The sequence below is a fragment of the Falco peregrinus genome, unplaced genomic scaffold (genome assembly GCF_023634155.1).
Source record: "Falco peregrinus isolate bFalPer1 unplaced genomic scaffold, bFalPer1.pri scaffold_35, whole genome shotgun sequence".
Lineage (NCBI taxonomy): Eukaryota > Metazoa > Chordata > Aves > Falconiformes > Falconidae > Falco > Falco peregrinus.
In genome coordinates this window covers 2393756-2411646 of record NW_026599603.1, presented here as the reverse complement: position 1 = coordinate 2411646, position 17891 = coordinate 2393756, and the positions used below count along the sequence as shown (strand labels likewise).

Here is a 17891-nt window from a genome sequence, read left to right as displayed (position 1 = left end):
TCATCAGCCGTACATATCCTGGCATGTATCCGTTCATATGGAAGGTGAATATTTATGGTTTTTAGTGTAAGTGAAAAGTTGTTGGACAGTCTGTTTTGCCTTGGAACGAAACCATACAATTAAACTTCGCGAAGCAACCCGTGTTTCACATCCGTGGACAAGGTGAAATGCCATGTGCATGAGAGCGTTTCTCATCAGCGCGGATCTTTGCTGTCTCTAAAGCAGTGCAGGCTGGGGCTGTGGGTGCTACTGGAGATACGCAGCCCGCCTGCACTGCAGGAAGGTCATTCTGGTCTGACTGTCAGATGGAGCTGTATGTTGTACACTATTGTACGTGTTGTGCCAAGCTTTCTGCAGGTAAAGAAAGAAGCAGTCATGTATTTGACAACAGCAATCATAGGTGATGCTGTGAAGAAATTCAGGGAAAATCTGCGGCGCATGTGATTTTGACTACAACCAAGCTGTAATTCTGACTTGTCTTGGTCACTTTAATTAGTAATGTGTCATTAATTTAAAAATAACCGGTGCGGTTAAAGAGCATGGGTGTTGGTCAGAAATGCCTGGTTTCTCATGTGTAAATTCACCAAGTCAGACGCACTGATGCAAGTGCCTGGATGAATCGGTAAAACAGGGCTGGGCTAGCCAGGGCTGGCACGGGCAGCGTGTGCAGCATGTAGTGGTTTAGGCAATAGCTCTAATTCAGAGTTATGATGGAGGTGCTGAATGTGCTTGGGTTTGAAAGCACACAGTCTTCGTTAGCTTCAACGGAAACTGCAGGATTCTGCTGTGCAAATCAATGAAACTGTGAGATACAATCCACTGTTCAGGAAAGTCAGAACATGTTTTTAAGGAGGTCTCTGTTGGGAGGTAAAACCGCTGCTGAAGCGATAGCAGCGATGGAGCATGTGTAAAAGAGCCTGGGGAGACCCGCAGCCTTCTGGAGCCAGGCAGAATATTTCCTGTTCACTTGAGCTATTGGTCACGACGGGAAGATGCTTCCTACAAACTGGGGTTTGTTCTAATGGAAATAGGTGACTGGTGAAGAAAGAGGGCAGTGGAGGGTTGTCTTTTTCCCCATTTTTGCAAAACGGAAGGCATTATTGTTCCAGTTTAACAGCAGGTGGCACGTGGTTCCAGTGCAAGTAGTTATCTCTTCATTGCCATAAAAAGAAATCCATACAATTATATCAGTTCTGATTCTGAATCAAAGAATGAAAATAGCTTCTGGACAGGGTCTTGACTACTAATTCATGTGCTGTGCTATCTGCGTGGTGTGTCTTCATTGCCTTTCACTAAAATTCCTCTTTCCTTTGAAACCAGTTGTGTTTGTGGGTTTGAGATCTTTTTTTCTTTCCTCTCCTTGTTCACAGTTCCACTTTATTTTTTTCTGGTGGTGTTACAACGAACATTGTGCAGTCCTCCTAACGCTTTGTCCATCAGTAATGTTTTCACTTTTTTCTTGTTCCTGTTTTAAGAGACACTATTGTTTTCTTTCTAAGGGCTGTATTTTTGTTATGTCCTTCATGATGAGTGAATTCAAAGTACTTTCAATGGCATAATACACTTTGTAGTGTAATTTTGTGAAAATGCTTCTCTATGAATTACAAAAAAGATAATTTTATATTATTTCAGGGGTAAACCCTGAATTAATCAATCTTGGATGTGGTGTTTCTGTCCTCTAGAAATACGTGAAGCTTAACTTTGTTTTTATAGGTTGAGAAGGAAAAAAGCAAAGAAAGATGTTCAAAAGTGCAGGCGGTGGCAAAACAGGAATGTGTGGATAAATTAATTAACATCACTAATCGTCAAATGAAACAAAAGATTACTGTAAGGAAGAATGACTGTTTGAAAATGGAGAATGAAAACACGATAGAAGAAAAAGACAAAAAGTTTTTCATCTGGGGAGAGCTCAAAATTGATTAAAGTGCCAATAAAAGGGTAAGCTAAGGAAATAATCTCTAGCTCTTATTTGTAGTACTATGTAAGTGTCTTAGGTTTTCTGGTACTGTGGTAGTTGAAGTAGTTTCCTCAGTGGTGAAAGCCATAGTGAGCAGTCCACTGCTTCTCAAAAAATGGAGAAAAATTCTTTTTTGACAAAATGAAGCGCACGATGGAGGTTCAAATTTATGGCCTGCTCTAAAAAAAGAAAAGGGGAAAACAAAAGAAAAACCCCACCTAAATTCCTGTGATTTCCATGTTAACACTGAGGTAAAATGCATCTTCAAAACCAGAACTGAAGACTGGAAAAAGCAGTTATTTTTGTAGGAAATGGCCACCTAGAAAAGAAAAGTAGGAATTTGGGGTTTGCTACTACTCCCTTTTCTAGGTGATTTTAGTGATCTCCGTGCAGTTGGTGTTTTCCTTTTCATTAAGTTAATATGCCCTTTGTCAGGAGAGGGGAAAAGATGATATTACCAAACCAATCTCAAAAGTCTAAAGAAGGCACACGTATTTTTATGCAGACCTAAGCAGGAGCTTTTTCTGTCTGTCCTTCAAAGGAATCTCTGCTCTAGGTGCTTTCTGTAACGTGGCTATTGGGTATAGTCCAGCTTAACCTGGATCTAGCTCAGATTCCACGTGTCCCCCCGCACTCCTAGGGGAAGGGTTTTAAATACTTGGGCATATTCCATGATCTTTACAGTCAAGTCTGTGATTTTATCATAGATATTTTTTGTCTCAGTTGTTTCTGGACATCATCTTAAGTATGTCTGTTTCACAGAAATATTTTTTATAAACCTAGTAACTTGGTGATTTCTTTCTTTCTTTCTGTGTAATGCAGTAAAATTGCCCTGAATGCCAAAGTTGCAAAGAAAGGTAAAAGACAGCCTTCAAAGGAGAGGGCTCATCAGCAGATGAGCTCTTCCAGTGGCAATCATGGTCAAGTACCGGATGAGAGCACTTCCAGTGAAACATCTGAGGATGAAGGAAGGTATGCATGTAAGGAATGTTGAAAATAAAACTTACTTAATGATAAAAATTGGCCTGAGAGCTAGAGGCAAGTTTGGGTTTTTGTTGTGTGTTTAGGTTTTTTGTAAACCTGATGCATATGAAGATTCTTGTTCTTTCATGTGACCGCCTGATGTTCTTTCTTGTTCTTTCTTGTTCTTTCCTGTGACTACCTGATGCGCTTTGTGTTGACAAACAGTTCGCTTTTGTTTAGAGTGCTTTTGAACATGCTGGCCAAGTTAACAATAAGGTCACGTGCACAAATTCTGATTCATTACATGAGTGTGTGTGCACAGGCATAGAAGTATTTCATGTGTTTAAAACGGGTGAGGTATCTCAGGTTTTTTCACGGCAGGTATCTCAGGATTTTTTGCCCTGCTCCCCGCTCCACCTTTTCTCTTGCAGCTGTGTACCCTCCTGACTTCTTGCCCACCCTGAACTTACTTGTGTGGGTTGTGGCAAAGTGAGAAAGAGCAAGTTGTTGACACTGTTCAGCCCTAGCTAAAAATCTGGTGTGTTATCAACACTGTTTTGGTCAGAAGTCTAACACACAGCCCTGTGTGGGCTGCTGTGAAGAAAATAAACTGCATCCCAGCCAGACCCAGGACACCAGAGAATCCAAAATTACAGTTCTTTGACCTGTAGGAGAAGGATTCTCGGTACTGAAGAGAGCTAAACCCCTGGTATTAAACAGGGAATGCACGTAACCGTACAGCTACATGTCTGTAGCTGTAAGATTTCTGTCACTTTGCGTGAAGTTTAGGGAACAGTTATTTCAACTATTTGCTTAATATCTTGCGGAAAAATTAGCCTTCCAGTAGACATTAATAGTACACAATAATTGTTTCAGTCTTGAACTATATCTAGCAAAGTTACTATACCAGATTTTAGTTTAATTCAGTTCTGCAATTAAGTTTTCAAAGCTACTGTAGGTATTATTCATAATGCAAAGTAAGCATTTCAGTACTGAAATATATTTCTGTTTTCTAGACCTGCAGCAACACCCAGGAGTGAAAGGAACGAGGTACTGTAAAACTAGTTTCTTGGTAAACAGTCTCCATCAGCTTTTAATCACGTAGATGGGAGCAGTGTTTATGTAGTGATCAACCAGATGTACAAATTGCTGCTGGTATGCAGCTTTATTGTATTTGAGACAAATCTGTGGGCTGTGAAGGAGAGAATGAATCATTCATGCATTTGTAATGGTCTGTAATACTAGACAGTGGAATTACAGAAAGTGCTGTATTTTTTGTAGGTCAGCATACCAATGGAAGTAACTGATGGCCCTGGTTTAACTCACTCATCTGACCCAACTTCAGAGGATGTCCGGTTGGAAGCTTCAACCTACAAGGAGACTATGCTGCTGTTGGAAGAGCTTGGTGTGGTTCATATGGGTATGTTTTCAAGTCTCTGTCTTCAGCTGTTACAAGTTCCCCTTAAAACATGATTTCTTTGTATGCGCTCCTAAGTATTTTAATTTCATATTTTGATATAGTATCTCTTTGTGACTAGAGATCCCCCTCAAAAGCTGTGAAACTGTCACCTGACCTGAGATGTTGCCTGCATTACCAGCCGATGTGCCTTACGTTATCATTGGTTCTCTGTCTAGTCAGAGCTGGAGAAGCAGTTTCTTGCAAAGTACAGTTCAGCTCCTTCTAATGCGGTCATCAAAAGTCAGCAAGAGCTTTTTCTTCTTTATATCCCCTTGATGTGGTTTACGCCCAGCCACACCTAAACACCTAAGCACCACACAGCCACTCACTTGTTCCACCCCAGTGGGGTGGGGGAGAGCATCGGAAAGGGAAAAGTGAGAAAACTCATGGGTCGGCATGAAAACAGGTTAATAGCAAAAGCCACGCACGCAAGCAAAGCAAAGCAAGGAATTCATCCAGCACGTCCCAGTCCCATGGGCAGGCGGGTGTTCAGCCACCTCCAGGACAGCAGGGCTCCGTCACGCATAACAAATACTTGGGAAGACAAAGTGCCATCACTCTGGATGTCCCTCCCTTCCTTCGTCCTCCCCCAGCTTTATATGCTGAGCATGATGCCGCGTGGCATGGCACATCCCTTGGGTCAGCTGGGGTCAGCTGTCCCAGCCGTGTCCCGGCCCGGCTCCTTGCGTACCCCCAGCCTGCTCGCTGGTGGGGTGGGGTGAGGAGCAGGAAAGGCCTTGGCTCTGTGTGAGCGCTGCTGGGCCATAACGAACACATCCCCGTGCTACCAACCCTGTTTGCGGCACAACTGCAAAACATGGCCCCGTACCAGCGACTGCGAAGAAAATTAACACTATCCCAGCCACAACCAGCACACCCCTCAACAGCTAATGACAAAGAGTACAGCAAAATAATGGCTTTGCTTAAAAATAGTAAGTACATATATATAACAAATTTCAACTGTCATAAGATGCTTGCATATATGCACAAGGCATTATATAAACATAAGCATCACTTACTAGGGCTCTTAAACTATGCTAAAATTTCATTAGGCAAGTGTTAACCTTGGCCGAAGGCCAAACTCCCCCCCCAGTGCTGCCACTGCCCGTCCTTGACAAAATGGGGTGAAAAAGCTTGTGGGTCAGTGTGAAGGCAGGGCTGTCACTTCCCAGGGACTGTCACTGGCAAAACAGACTCCACCGATTAAAATACATTTGGATAGTGAGAAACAAAGACCCCAAACCTGAGAAGGACACGTCGGCACCCCCCCTGCTCAAGCTCTGCCGCGCTCCTTCCCTGCCACCTCCCCAGGCAGCGCGGGGAGGCTGCGGTCGGCAGTCGGGACGTAGCAGTTTCTCTGCTGCTCCTTCCTCGTCCCTTTTCCCTGCTCCAGTGTGAGTCCTCCCCCAGGTTGCAGTCCTTTGGGGAAAATCTCCTCCAGCCTGGGCCCTCCATGGGTCGCAGGTCCTTCGGGAAGGATCCGCCTGCTCTGGCACGGGGTCCTCCGCAGCACTGCGCTGTGGGTATCTGCTCCAGCATGGTTCTCTCCGGGGCTGCAGGGGAATCTCTGCTCTGGCACCTGGAGCAGCACCTCTCCCTCCTCCTTCGCTGACCTGGGTGTTCGTTTGCAGGGCTGGTTTTCACATGCTTTTCCCCTTCTCTGCCCGTGTGGTGGTTTCGCCCTTTCCTACATTTGTTTTTCCTGAGGAGCTGCCAGCACGGCTGAGAGGCTCAGCTGTGCCCTGCGGTGGGTCCATTGAAACCGTCCATGTCCAGCACGGGGCGACCCCTGGCTTCTCACAGGGACCTTCCCACTAACCTGCCACCTGCACCTAATACAGCAAAGCACTGAACAGCTTATACATTGGGCAGTATTTGTGCAGCTTTGTGTCTTTTCTGTCTCAAAACAGGTTCTGCTACTTTGTTGAAAATGCAAAACATACTTCTTGAATATGAACGGAGAATAGAACGTCAGAAAAATCAGTATAAAGCGCTCTCAAGAGAAGTAAGGAAATTGGAAGACGAAAGGGAGGAGTCACAGTTCAGAGCGGAGAAGACTCAAGATTTGAAATCCGTGTTGGCTCACCAAGAAGCAGAATGGAAAAGGGATATCCAAAGCCTTAAGTATGTAAATTGTGGTCTGATAATGTATTATCTTGGTAGTGGTTTTGTTCCGAAAGACACTGATGGTGCAGGCAACAGGATGAGAAGTTTCCAGGCTTTTGGGTTTGGGTTTTTTGAATCCCGTGGGCCAGTTATGCTATGAAGTACATAATGTGAGAGGGGAAAAACGTCCGGATACCAGCTCCATGTACAGTCTTCTGGATGTTGTTCTAACTTTGTTTTCTAGCAAGAAAAGAGCAAGAGAGTGTGTACGGGGAAATCAGATTTACAAGAGAGATTTGAGAGATGGTTGGGTGTTTGGTTTTTTTTCATTTTGTCCTTGCAGCTTCAGTTGGCCTATAATACTAGGATTTCTGGTAACTCCACCCAGTGCAAGTCAAACCAGAGCTTAGAGCATTTGTTTGCTTACCTGTTTGTTTGTTGGAAAGGTCAAGTTTGGGATTGCCCCTTTCCCCACGCTCCTGAGCTAGACCCGGAGGCGTGAGGTTTCTCATCGCTGTTGACATCACGTCAGACAGGGGTGGCCAGCAGGCACCGTAGGCAGTTGAGCAAGGACAACTGCAGAGCCCTGGCCTGGGAGGGGAGATCTCCTCGTGGTGATCCCCGGTGGGATGGCGTGGCTGGGGAGCTGGCCCAGCAGGGCCAGGCGGCCCAGGCAGAGAGCGAGCTCAGCAGGAGCCACCGTGAGCTGGCAGCTGGGGCGGCCCGCAGCGGCCTGGGCTGTATGGGGGGCAGCAGTGCCAGGGCACTGGGGGCAGTGAGTGCCCACCCCTCCTCAGGGCTTGCTGAGCTGTGTCTCGAGCCCGGGGTCCGGTTTTTGGCCGCCCAGCCCAGGAGATCTTGCCCAGCCCGTGTGAGGTCGGCAGGGAGATGCCGGGCTGGCCCGGGGGCAGGAGCACCAGCCCTGTGAGGGGAGGCTGCGGGAGCTGGGCCTGGGGGAGTTGGGCCTCCCAGCGCGGGGGAGGGGAGTACGAGGAAGACGAGGCCGGTCCCAGCTTGGCCTGGGTTTGACTTCAGCAGGTGTTCAAAATCCTCAAGCATCTGTCAAGTATAAAGAAGTAGTATTTTCATTCTAAGTGAATTCTCCAAGCAGCGTTAAATTTATACTTTAAAAGTTACACTTTTTTGCGAAATTACACTAGAAATTACATGTAAAGCTTTTTCCTTGCAATATACACCATTCAAATACAAATGCTTCTGTCAGTCTTTCAAGTAATTTTAGTGGTGGTTGATTCTTGTTTTGCAGAATTTCTAAAGCAGGCTTTCAATTGGCAGTTCTTCCCTTACGTTGACGCTTGATTTTTTTTAATTTTTTTTTTTTGTTCACTGTTGCGAGTATATGGGAAAAAATAGTCAAAATAATGATCAAACACAAAGCTGCTTTCTTGTTTGGGTACCGTGGGCACACCATGGACCGTTTTTTACCATGTCAGTGCTTATTGCTGATTGTTTCAGTTGGTAAAGAAGCTGACCTTCCATAAGGCTTTCCTTGTAAGTCAGCTTCAAAATGGAATTGCTGTAGTTTCTCCCAGAGGTAGATCCAACTGAGGTTTAAAACTGTTCTTAATCGTATTCAGCTTAAACCCCATGCATTTCTGAATCTGGTTTTGAACACTGACATCCTTCTGGAGTAAACAGAAGCTGCTTGTTCTGCCTGTGGTCAGCAGTTGTTTTAGACTTACAGAAGGCTTGCTGAAAAATTGTTGGGTCTGCCATAGATAAGTGGCGTGCTGATTCACCAGTATTGCTTCTGGTCACTGAATCCGTAATGTGTAGGCAATGCTCAGTATACTAAGAAAATGTATACTAACCATAGTAAAAGTTTGCGATGCTTTGATCTGATGAGACAACAAACTCCTTTTTCAACAAAATGGCTGTAATATGAAGATGGGTTTTTTTAATTTTATTATAGAAGTGTGCACACTGGTGTGTGTTTCCCTATACAAACTTACAAATAACTGATAAATCACTCAAAGTTTTTTTTCTGTATCTTGTACAACTGATACCATGCACAATGGAATGAAGTTAGAATTCTTTAAAAAGTTGAAAAGTACAGTAAAAATATGAACTCTGAAAACGTTTAACATTTTTTATGGTTTGAGTTGTCTCTGCAAGTCCATCATGTGGAATATCTACTTTTATATCAGTGCTTTTGTTTCTCAAATACTCCGTTAAATCCCAGATGTTCTTTGAAACAAGAAGAAGAAAAGAGGCTCAGAGTAGAAGTGCTGTGTGAGAAAAGGAGAGAAGACCTCCGAAGGAAAGAAGATCAATATTGTAAAGAGATGGAGGAGAAACAGAAACTTGAGTTACAGTCTAGGAATTTAGAAATGGAATTAAGAACACTGAGAAAGCTCTTGAAACAGGTATATTAAATAATGAATTAAACTCTTTGTCTTATTTTCTGCTTCTTTTCAATTGTATTCCGGTATGCCTAGAGAAGGAGGCGCTTTGTTCACGGAAGAGGCGCTGGATAACAATTGTCAAATTTTGAGAACAGTAGAGTACAGTTGGTTCACAATTGGGCTGTTCTTTTTTTTTTTGCTTTGCAGTTTATTATTCCTTTTTTCCTTTTTCAAAATTTAGGTTTCATTTGTATTTCAGGCAAAGCCTGACCTTTTTTTGAATTACTACAAAACATCCTGTATTTTGCCTTCTTAAATTTTCCTAAGAAAATTTAAATTTATTTATTTATAGGTGGATTATCATAACGGTGGGGAATCAAAAATGTTTTCAAGTATGCAAGGGAGAATGGGAAGATGTATTGCTAGCTCTGTTTTTTCTTAAGATGCAAGCAGTTTTATTGTATTACTGTAGGTTGAAGAGGAACGTGATGAAACACAGAGACAGCTCTCTCAGGAAAAGAGGGCCAGAGCCCTTCAAGAAGGAATTTTGAACAACCACCTTGGGAGACAAACGGAACTAGAAGAAGAGACAAGAAGATCTATAGGAAAAAAATCAGAGGTAAGCAGATTTTTTTTCTAATAAATCAAATTTCACCATGTTTGTTTTAAAGTCATAATAAATCTTACATAGCTTTTTCTGTTTCTTGATGGTTTATTTACTGTTTACCCGTGTAACTTACCTGGGTAAATACCTTTCTTGTTTTCTCTTATGTCTAAAAGTTCTGGAAAGCAGCATCACTCCTGTATGTACCTGAATTACTTGTGCAAGTAGGAAACTAATAGAAGACACTATTTACACCGTTTCTTAACCTATCTGTTATTTTCCATTTCATAGACATTTTGTCATCACTTTTTAGGCTTTCTAGCAATGAAACACCTAGCTACCTATGGCAAGGTTGACCAGGAAGAAAGTTGTTTGACAGTGTTTGTGTTTCCATTGCTTTTTTTTTTTAAATTAGTTATTCCCTTATTGAACTTACTTCAAGTATGCCTTTCTTTGCCACCTCCACATAACTAAAATTTTATGATCGACTATCAGCAATGAATTCAACTCTCTGTAAGAGTCAGAGTAACTGGAGGAGAAAAAGCAATCATAAACACTGTATTAAAAAAGATCTTGAAAAGAGTTTACTGAATTTCCTAAAGAATGTGCAGTGCCTGGAAGCCTTTTTGTTCTTGGCTGTGTGAATGTGTTTAAGTGGAAAAAAGTTATACATACAATAAAGAGGAAATATACAGGACTATTGCATTCCGGGGGTGATTGAGTCTTATAGCTAACTTTCAGTAATACAAAAGGATAAGTGTTCAGAAGACATTTGAGAAGGAAATTACCCTTTCTAGCCTTGTTTTTACCAGATCTGTAGCACAACTAATTCAACCTTAAAGGCAGTATTATAAAGGCATGCACATACAAGAAAGCGCTGTCATTTTAAAAGCTTTGGTTGCTGGTTTAAGGGGGGGAAAAAAACGAAACTGTGTATTTGGGATGTTCATTTAGGTTTTAAGGATATGTTGCACTTCCGTTGTGTACATACATTGTACATGTGCATGGGTTCACAGAGTAGCTTATTGCCTGAAACTTCATCTTTGAAGTCATGCTTCAGTACTAGAAATGTTAAAATGCAGTTTATTGCTGCAGGTTTTTTGTAGATTCATTTCCCAATTGGCTCTTTATTCATTTTCCCTGTCATTCAGGAATCCAGCACTGATAGAGAACAGGATCTGTTGTACAAGAATCAGTTACTACAAGATGAGATTGCTATGCTAAGGCTAGAACTCACTCAAGTAAGACTTAGGCACCAGGAGGAACAAGGAAAATATTTAAAGGAAAATGAGACCTTGAAAGAAAAAAATGAAGCTCTCAAAAAGGAACTTAAACTGCACAAGGAAGCATTAAGACAAATGTTTTTTCAGTTCAACGCGGAGCTGGACTTAGTAAAGACAGAATCTGCAGTGCTGACTTCCAAACTTGAGCAGACAAACAAAAGCAAAGACAGACTAGAGACAGAAATTGAATCATTTCGTTCCTCCCTGAACGCTGCAGTTCAAGAGCTTGAACTTCATTTGTCATCAAAAAGCAATGCTGAACGAAGATTTCCCAGAGAACGTGATGAATGCCTTTGCTTGCAAGTCGAGCTCCATCGTGACCTCTCTGACGTGCAAGAAACCAACAAGAGCTTGTCTCTGCAGCTGTGTAAAGCTAAAAGCAAAGCTAACAGGCTAGAAAATGAGCTTCACCAGTTGAAGCAAATGCTCAGAGAAAAAGCTTTGCTTTTAGAAATGACAAAAAAGAATTAAGTCAAGGCCAGTGTCGGGCACAGGAATGTGATCATGCTCGACAACTTGAGAAAGATCCAGTAAGCGAACCTGTAATAAAACAGGAGTCCTTGCAGGAGCGATTGGCCCAGCTCCAGAGTGAAAACCTTTTTACTCCATCAGCAATGGGAAGAGATGCAGAACAAGAGGATCATGAAAGAAAAAATAGTGGATTATGGGCAGGACCGTTTTAATGACATTTTCAACAAACTTAGAGCTGATACAGAAAAGCAAGTTTATCTAATAGAAGAGTGAAACAAGGATTTAAATGCCAAGTGTACTGATTTAAGGGAACAAGTCTTTAAATATGAGACTGACGTAGTAGAAAGACAGGTAAAGTATATGCGTAGAAAGAACAATTTAAAGTTTGTCCGTTCTTGAAATCAGTTTGTTCCTACAATGTATCCGGTGCAAGTTACATGCATGGGACCAAAGAATACTGATTTGTTCTGGTTTGTTATGTTTCCCTCGGAATTGCGGAAAGTTTTGGCAAGGGGGATATTAGTCCTCAGATCTAAGCAGAGAACAGAAAAAAGGTATCCAAGTCTAAGCTTTGATCAAGAAAGGTGATTCTTCTCTAGAACTTTTTTCCATCTATTTTCCTTAGTCCATGTTATGCCCTATAGAATAGTCTTAAGTATTTGATGGTTTTGATCTAAGTATTGCACTGATGACATGAATGAGAGTGGTATAAAAGGAGGAACCATCCAATACACGAGGGCTGAGAAATGAAGATACAGAGAAGTGAAGTGGTTGGCGATAGATTTATATGAAGCTTCTATAGAGGGGAAAAAATAGGTTCTCTGTAAGCTGCTATCAAGATTGAAGAGTATTAGTAATGTCCAGCTGTTGATTTCTGTATGTGTTTTGAGGGTTCTGAGGGGCCTGCCTGTTCCTCAAAGTTCATGTCAGACGGTGACCTTAAACTTTCTCTTTTATGATGTGTAGCCACACTCCAGCAGTACTGTCAATCATTGTGAACTGTGACTTGCTTTGTATTCTTACTACCAAAATAATGGGTTTCTTTTGAAGATCATGTGAGAGAGTGTGTGTGTGTATATGTATATAGCTATATATATATATGAGCTATCCAGATTTTTGTAAACCTAATCTATCAGTATTTCTAAAACGAGCTGAGTAAGAAGACTACAAGAGGATGTGATTCAACATACCCTTAAAGTGTATCTCAAAGGAGCTTTCAGATATTTGTATTCATTTAATTGTATTTGTATAGTGAAGAAACAGAACAAAGAACAATCTAACACAAAGTCCTGCCTTCAGTCACCGGAGTAATATTTGCAGTCAAACTGTGGCTCTTGGATCACAACAGATTTCTTTGGGTTTTGTTAGGAAAAAATACCCGATTGCAGTGTGTTCCTGTGTATTGTTCAAGGAAGAACAATACCTGAGCCTTTTTTATGTGTTAGGAAACAGAAATCCTCATGAACAGCTGCTGATAGTCAAAGGTGCTCAGCTGAGAAAGATGATGAGAGGTCATCATCTGTGCAGATGCCTGCTGGTGGCAGGCAAAATTTCATACTTTTGGGTTCAATCTAGACAGGTCTAATTGTATAACAAAATAAGTTAAAGGCGTATTTCATGTTCTTAGAACTTTCTTCATGCTAATTTAACTGTTTCGTTAGGGCATGTTTGGACAACTGCAGCAGGAGCTTGCTGATGCACTTAAAAAGCAATCTATGCCAGAAGCTTCACTTGAAGTTACTACACGCTACCACAGTGACCTGGAGAGAGACAAGCTGCGCTTGCAAAAGGAGTTGGAAAAAAAGTTGAAAACTAAGGTACTTAATGTCTGTAACTATATGAATAAATCTGAGTGTAGCTGTTGAAAGTAGGAGCGAATGTTGTCCTTTTGCACCACCTTTTGCAGTGTTCTTACGAAAACTGAAGTATAGAGGGAACCAGAGGAGCTTTGCAGGAAAGCTGTAGGGTGATTCTGTGTGTGTGTGCATGTCATCTTATCCCCCAAAGTTGTAACCTCATCCTGTCGCTTCTAGAGTATTCCTTCTTCCCACCAGCTCCAGCTGCTGTTCTTGGTTATGGTTCCTAAGGTGTGTTTTACACTCCACATCAACCTTGGCCATAGGTCTTGGACGGGGAGAAGAGAGCTTAGGCCTGTTTCTGTGTAAGTTACTGCATTCTCCTGCGCTCTTGTCTTTTCCGGCCACCTTACTTTTTCTTCTGCCACTGTTGCTTTCACAGACGCAGAAGCAGAACATGCTGGCTCTGACATCCAAGGACTTGCACAGCACGTGGGAGGAGCACTTGAAGTCAAGATCCCACCTTGAAGAGCGCGTTGCTCAGCTGGACGAGGAGAAGGCTGAACTGTTGCAACAGGTGAGCCCAGAAAATTCTCCAGGCACCGAGCCAATACCCAGGAGAACCACATGCACCTTCTGGTCAGGTTCTTGCATATCATTTTCTGTTATCCCTGCCATTCAGGCTGCGAGTACCTTATCGTTTGGGGGTCATGGAGGAAGCAAATAAAAGCTAGATGGGTGTCTTTGTGTAAGTTCTGGAGTGGCTCTGTTGGGAAGAGTTCCCAGTGTGGTTTGCTATCAGTTGAGCACATCGAGCAAGGCCACAGTTCCCAGTTCTTCCTTGGATTTTGTGTGGTCATCTTCTGACCCCTTGGTTTCTGGGCAGGTTTAAAATGCGTGATGTTTCCAGTGTGTGTATGGAGGAGCTGCTGTATGTTTTCAGCGTAGCGGGAGCTTAAAAGCCTTGCAGGAAAACATACTGAAGGAATGCTGGGTAAATGAACGAGCGCTTGGGAAACAAGCAGCGCCTGCCAGTTGCCAAGGGACAGCCTTCCCCTTTTCTCCTTTTCTGTAGAGGGAAAACGGAAGTACAAAGTCAAAACAGCTGCCGGCTCTCCTCTGGTGTGGCTGAGAAAACACCAAGAGGAGGAAAACCAGCATGTGGCTAAGTAAATGCCCACACAGAAGAGGTGGAGGTAATGGCTGAGGGGAATAAAATGTTGAAGAACTCCAAAAGATCAGATTCCTCCACAAGCCCCTGCCTGCTGGTTGCTGGAAGATCCCATGAAAGCTTTGGATGAATCCGTGTTCTCCCATGAAGTGCATACCTACGTAATCCCTACTATGAGCAGAGGCACTGCCAAAAGTGTTCTCCAGCATCTTTTCCACCTGTTATGTCTAGAAGAGGATGGCCTTTGCTTCAGCGAGGGCATCTGTTTCTGTAGTTACGTATTGGTCTGTTTGATGTGAAACCTGAAGGGATGGAATATCCTCAGGAATTCCGTCCCATGGCATTCTGTGGGACGTGGCTAACAGATAGAGACGTCCAGCAGCTTCTCTGTGGAGAGCGCTAGATGCACAGACTGTACGTAGGTATTTTTCCCGTGCTCTGTGTGTGTGATACATCTTTCTTTTCTCTTTTGAAAGTGTGAGAGTGAATGAAAGGAAGTGAAGAAGCTGGTAGAGTTGAAACGCTCAGCTGAACTATGTCTGGACCAAGAAAAGAAAATAAACCTCCGCTGCAGAAAGACTGTAAGAGGTACGGCTTTTTAGCGTGGTGAAGAGGTATCCCTGCGTAGAAGTCATGTTTTATTAAACTTTAGTGTAAAAATAGGTGTACCTAACTGTGAGCAGATGCCATCCTCGTGTTAGTTCTTGCAAGGTACTTCTGTACACCAGCCCCTAGTTTTCAATAGCTGCCAAAACAACTGCAGATGCAGGTTGCCCTGCAGTTCTCCTGGGAAGAAGGGAGTCTTTCATTCCTCTTTTCAGGTGAAATCTGGACTCTCCAAGTGTATGTGGCACAGGAATACTGTTTTTTCCTGGTGATTCCTGGTGTGTCAAGTACATTAAAGATAAAGCAAGCGGTGTCTGTGCTGTTTACATGAGAGTATGTGAAAAAGTCCAGTTTTGTTCCTTTGCTTCATTGTTTTCATGACTAGTTTGCAGTGCAGGTTGAAGAGGCTGCTGAGCAGAGCTACGAAGGAACTAAGGGTGTATGAGGAGAGAGGGGGACTGTCCCAGCTTAATTTGCAGGGAGAAGTGAAGAACAGGTATTCTGAAATGGTCAATGAAATCGGCAGATTAAGAACAAAGGTGAGCTTTATTTTGTTTAGGTTATTGTGGTGGTTTTTCTTTTGTAACCTTTGTTCTTTCTTTATACATCTTTTCATGTTGTTGATTTTGACTACTTTTTTCTTGGCTGTATTTCTGAAATTATTTGGCTGGGTTTTGATGTTCCTTCTATGGTCACAGTAGTAGGCGACTGTAATACTGATGTAGCTCTTAGGGGTAAAGATGGAAGTGTTACGTACACAGCAGTATCTGCGAGGGCACATCAGGGGTAGGCTGTCCTGCAGAGGAAGGGCAAAGCAAGAGCCACAGCAAGGCTGGCAGGGTCTGTGACCACACAGGCCAGGGATCAGCCCCACAGGCCCTCACCAAGAAGAGCAGAAGAGTTCTGGGGACAGTTCTGGGGACAGTAAGCAGAGTGCGCCAAGAGTGCAGATCACCAGGCCGGTCCATAGGGATGGGCAGGTCTGCAGTTCTACTGGGCCATCACGTCCATGGGTGAGGGTCAGGGCTGAGAGCAGTGAAGGCCCAGCACAGGCCTGGCTGCAGCTTGAGGCCGTGGCAGCATCGTCGGGCTCCGACGGATGCATTCGCTCTCGGAAGAGAGGGGAGTAACGCCACCATCACTCGGAACAGCTCTGTGCAGTTGGCCTTGCCCAAGGTCACCCCCTGAAGCCTGTCTCAGGCACGAGTTGAGCAGGAGGCAGGTGGGGGTTTGCTTTTCGGAATGGTGTCTTTGCTTCCCAGGGCACAATGCAGTGTGAGGTGGTGCGGAAAAAACCCTGTAACTTGTTGCTTACTAGTAGCTGACTCAGTCGGTCTTTCCTGGTCTTAGAGACCCACAAATGGTTTTGAGGTTGCTCTGCGGCGAATGAAGAGACGGGACACAGCTTGATGCAAGCAAATGTCAATTTATTGTACAGAAGCACGCGTTTTTATACACTTTCAGAAGCTGCGCGTTTTAAACTAATTGGTTCTTGAAGCTAAGCATTGCATACTAGGCAATCCCTGATTGGTGGTTAACTACCAGCAATTAACCACAAGGTGTTACCTTTCCTTGGCGCCTTCCGTCTCCCACTCCCCTGTGCTCTGCAAACATGCCTCATCATGTTAATTGTTGTCTAGACAAGCCCCAGCACATTCCCCTCAGCTAACTGATTGCCACGCGTGGTCCTAGTTTCCAGCCCGCTCCTGCAGATCTGCAGGGGCTGCTTTTGCTGCTGGCTCTTCGGTTCATGAGAGCTCTTGGGACGTGTGAAGGGTGGGAAGAGGTTCAAAGGAAGAACCCGGGGAGCTCATTTCAGCAGTTCAGCTTCAACAGTCTCTATATGGAAAATGAAAACCTGCCCTTGTGCTGCCACTGCCAAAACGTGATGTGCTGGGAGTCAGCACGGAGACCTTGATCCCCTAAAAGCTGTAGAGTCTGACAGCGCCTCCGTGGCAGAGACCAGAGGCTCTTTTAAGGGATGCACTAGGTGCCCTGTTTAAAAATCAGAAAGCCCTGGCCCGGGTTCCAGCGCAGGGCAGCCTCTGCGTGGCTGCTCGTTAACAAAACTGTGTCTTTTTGGCAAAAGACTTTCCGCTACAAATGCAGTCAAATATTTGTCTAAGCAAAAGGTAACCCAGCAGTCCCTCCCTGAGCAAACCGGCAATTGCTTTGGGATTTTGCTTGAGTTCAAAGTGTGCCTTTGTGGTTGTGTTGGGCCTGTGAAGGCAACTGCCCAGAGCAGGTGAGGCCACATTCAGCTTTGCTTTTATTTCCTTGGTGCCTGCTTCAGGTTAACTTCCTTGCACAGCAGCGGTGGCGCCTGCCGAGTGCCCCAGCACCTCTTAGCGCAGCCCTGTGTGCTGCAGGGAGCTGCGCCAGCTGGCCCGGCAGCAGCCAGGAGATGAGCTTGTCCCTTCAGCGCTTCACAAGTGACAAATAAAAGAAGCTACTCCTTTCACAGCACCGCTTCTGAACACCCGATGGTGCTTTGTAGCTGCTGTGATGGTGCCAGGTGCTCCTGTGGGCTCAGGCTGAAACATGTGTCATGGGCTGGGATTGTCCCTTCCCTGTGTCCCACTGTGTTGTCTGATTTTTCCCTCTCGCTTGCTTCAGATCACAGAAGCAGATGCTGGTGTTTGAAAGTGCCTTGCAGGAGAGGTTAGGGTCGGCTGGGGCTGTGGATGACCAGCTTGCTGTGAAGCCGAGGAGAGCAGTCCTACTGCAAATGGAACTGCCAAGTGGTGCCAGAAGCTGCAAATGCCAACCCAGCTGTTGTGGACTGGGTTAAGGCCGTGTGGGTTTTTTCTTGGCCTGGAGAAGTTGGAGGAAGGACCGTCTGTGGCGTTTAACGTGGTCTCTGGAGCCGACCGTGGGAGGATCTTGCTGGGCCGTGGGTGCTTGGGTATTGCCATGGTTTTAAATGCACGTGATGCCAAGCAGTAGAGAGCTGCCATGTGCTTAGGCTCTGAGGGAGGTCGGGTATGTCGGGTGGAGGAGAGGAGGGGCTGGTAGTCCCCAGCCTGTGGTGCCCCGCAGTATGGGGCGGGATGGGAGATGCCCTGGCAGGACCCTGCTAGCTGAGGAGAAGAGCTGGGTGTGAGGGAGGAGG

General features: G+C 44.3%; 1 protein-coding gene across 1 annotated transcript in view; it reads left to right on the top strand.

Moving 5' to 3' along the window:
• Positions 1-3940: 3940 nt before the first annotated feature.
• LOC101913348 (hydrocephalus-inducing protein homolog) overlaps positions 3941-17891 on the top strand; it is a 140414-nt gene continuing 126463 nt past the window's right edge. The window contains 5 exon segments of the mRNA XM_055793338.1: positions 3941-3970; positions 4202-4340; positions 6290-6503; positions 8686-8869; positions 9321-9467. The gene's annotated coding sequence lies outside the window, so the exon portion shown is untranslated.